Below are 3,374 nucleotides of genomic sequence, written 5' to 3'. Positions count from 1 at the left end.
GATTCCCGGGAATCTCGTAAACCCCGCCCTGATCCCGTCCCTTCCCGTGTCCCAGCGCCAAGAACCGGCACCACCTGCACCCTGATCCCACTTTTGGGAGGAATCTCCGGGATTTCCGACCCCCCCCGGGCTCCCTGCTCCTGTCAGGGGTTGTAGGGATGGAAAAGGTCCCCCCCGAGCCCCCTTTTCTCTGGGATGAGCCCCCCCAGCTCCCTCTGGAGTTCTCCTGTCTCTTCCCACGTCCCAGCACGAGGAACTCGTGCCCCCCGTGCCCTGATCCCGGCTTTGGGACGAATCTCGCTGATCTCCAACCCCCCCGGGCTCCCCACTTCTACCGGGGGGTTGTAGGGATGGAAAAGTTCCCCCCCAAGTCCCCTTTTCTCTGGGATGAGCCCCCCCAGCTCCCTCCGGAGTTCTCCCATCCCTTCCCACGTCCTGGCATGAAGAACCCGCAACCCCCGCGCCCTGATCCCGGGTTTGGGAGGAATATCCCGGATCTCCAACCCCCCTCGGGCTCCCCGCTCCTGTCAGGGGTTGTAGGGATGGAAAAGGTCCCCCCAAGTCCCCTTTGCTCCTGGATGAGCCCCCCCAGCTCCCTCGGGAGTTCTCTTGTCCCTTCCCATGTCCCAGCATCAGGAACCCACACCCCTGTGCCCTGATCCCCGGTTTGGGAGGAATCTTCCGGATCTCCGAACCCCTCGGGCTCCCTGCTCCTGTCAGGGGTTTGTAGGGATGGAAAAGGTCCCCCCCGAGCCCCCTTTTCTCCGGGATGAGCCCCCCCAGCTCCCTCCAGAGTTCTCCCACCCCTTCCCATGTCCCAGCATGAGGAACCCACACCCCCGTGCCCTGATCCCGGGTTTGGGAGGAATCTCCCAGATCTCCAACTCCCCTGGGCTCCCCACTCCTGCCGGAGGTTGTAGGGATGGAAAAGGTCCCCCCCAAGCCCCCTTTTCTCTGGGATGAGCCCCCCCAGCTCCCTCGGGAGTTCTCCAGCCCCTTTTCCAGCTCTGGACTCGCTCCAGCCACTCCACATCTTCCTCGGGGACCCCAAAAGTGCCCCTGGATGGGACCCAGCGGCCGAGGGGAGCCCAACCCTCCCATCCGAGCGTGAGGCCCTTGAGCAATTCCTGTGAATTCCCTTTTTTTCCTGAGCGCAGCAGATGGGAAAGATAAAAACCCTCCTGGCCCCTCTCCAGGAAAAACTCCGGCAGCTCATCAAAGGCCTGTGGGTTTGGGCTTGGGCTTCCCGGGTTTCAACACCCTGCAGGATCCTCCTCCTCCTCTGCCTCCCTCCAGAGGGTGTCCCAGGGATGTTCCAGGGCTGTTCCTGTCCTTGGAATCTTCACTGGGATGTGGAAGAGGGAAATGATTTCAGATTCTTCACTGGGATGAGGAAGAGGGAAATGACTTTGGAATCTTCACTGGGATGAGGAAGAGGGAAATGACTTTGGAATCTTCACTGGGATGAGGAAGAGGGAAATGATTTCAGATTCTTCACTGGGATGAGGAAGAGGGAAATGACTTTGGAATCTTCACTGGGATGAGGAAGAGGGACATGACTTTGGAATCTTCACTGGGAGGAGGAAGAGGGAGATGATTTTGGAATCTTCATTGGGATGAGGAAGATGAAGATGATTTCAGATTCTTCACTGGGATGAGGAAGAATGTGATGACTTCTTGGGTGCCTCCAATCCCAACCTATAAATTTCAGGGTCAGAAATGTCCCTTTTTAACCAAACAAGAGGATGAGGTGCATTGACACCTGGTGGAAACACCAGATTCAAAGTCAGGAGGGTCACCTGGAAGGAAATTTGGGGCAAAATAGAAGGGAAATAACAGTGGTTCGAATAAAAAAAACACCCATTTCTCCCTTGATTTGTCCATTTAGACAACAAGGACTTGGCACTTTGGAGCTCCTCCACTTCCACATTCCCTCTGCACCAGATCAATCCCAGAATCCCGGGGTGGTTTGGGTTGGGAAGAACCATTCCAGAGCCACATCACTCTCCCAGGGAGGAATTTATTCCCAATATCCCACCTAACCCTGCCATCTTCCAGCTGGAAGCCCCTCATCCCTTGTCCCATCACTCCTTGTCCCAAAGTCTCTCTCCAGCTCTTGGAGTCCTCAGGGAACAAAAATGACCTTTAAAAGTCACTTCCAACCCAAACTGTTCCATCATCCCATGGAAATAATCAGGTGGGAATACAGGGAAAGCTGCTCAACCTTGGAATAATTGAGAGGAAAACCATAAAACCATGGAATGGTTTGGGTTGGGAGGGACATTAAAGCTCATCCAGTTCCCTGCCACAGGCAGGGACACCTCTCACTATCCCAAGTGGATCTAACCTGGCCTTGGACACTCCCAGGGATCCAGGGGCAGCCACAGCTCCTCTGGGAAATCCATTCCAGGGCCTCCCCACCCTCCCAGCCAGGAATTCCTTCCCAGTATCCCGTCTATCCCTGCCCTCTGGCAGTGGGAAGCCATTCCCTGTGTCTGTCCCTCCAGCCCTTGTCCCCAGTCCCTCTCCAGCTCTCCTGGAGCCCCTTCAGGCCCTGGAAGGGGCTCCAAGCTCTCCCTGGATCCTTCCCTTCTCCAGGGGAACACCCCCAGCTCTCCCAGTCTCTCTCCATGCCAAAGGTTCTCCAGCCCTCGGAGCAGCTCCGTGGCCTCCCCTGGGCTCATTCCAGCAGCTCCCCGTCCTCCCTGTGCCTGGAATCCCCCCTGGAGGCCCCTCTGGATTTTGTGGCCGGGTCCCACCAACCTCCCACCCTCCAACACCCCCAAGTCCTTCTCCTCAAGTCTCTCCCGGTTCTTTCCCCCCCCAGCCCCAGGGTATGTTTGGGATCACCCTGACCTGGGACAAATCCCATGTCCCCTCCCCCGGGGACCCTCGGAGTGACAAAACACAGGAACATCTTCATCTCTCTGCAGTTTATTGGGGATGAAAGAACTCGGGGGTGGGAAGCAGCAGGTCCACGGGACAGAAGGTGGGCGATGGAGCCCCTCACGTGCCAGGTGGGAAGGAGAGGAGGGAAAAGGATCCGTCAAACATTAAAGCTGCCAAATGACTCCACCGGGGGAAGGTGGACAACTCCAGGGACCCGTTTCTCGCTCCTCGAACTGACCGTGGGGCTTCGGCCCCTCCCTCCTGCTCGGGTGGGGTCCTGGCAGGGCTGAAATGGGTGGTGGGACACCGGGGGGGGGACATGGACCTTCCAAAGGGACAGGAAAGAGCAGTTGGACACGGATTCCTCCTCAGCCAGAGCGGCAGCCCCGGGGCGGCAGCGAGGGGGGAGCTTTGAGTCTCCAGGGAGATGTTTCACCCCTGGGGGGGTTCAGCGAGGGGTCAGAGCGGGCCGGCAGGGTGAGGTC

The sequence above is a fragment of the Lepidothrix coronata genome, unplaced genomic scaffold (genome assembly GCF_001604755.1).
Source record: "Lepidothrix coronata isolate B3197 unplaced genomic scaffold, Lepidothrix_coronata-1.0 Scaffold386, whole genome shotgun sequence".
NCBI classification, from domain to species: domain Eukaryota; kingdom Metazoa; phylum Chordata; class Aves; order Passeriformes; family Pipridae; genus Lepidothrix; species Lepidothrix coronata.
The sequence above is the reverse complement of the archived record's forward strand: the minus strand, read 5'-3'. Positions refer to the sequence as shown.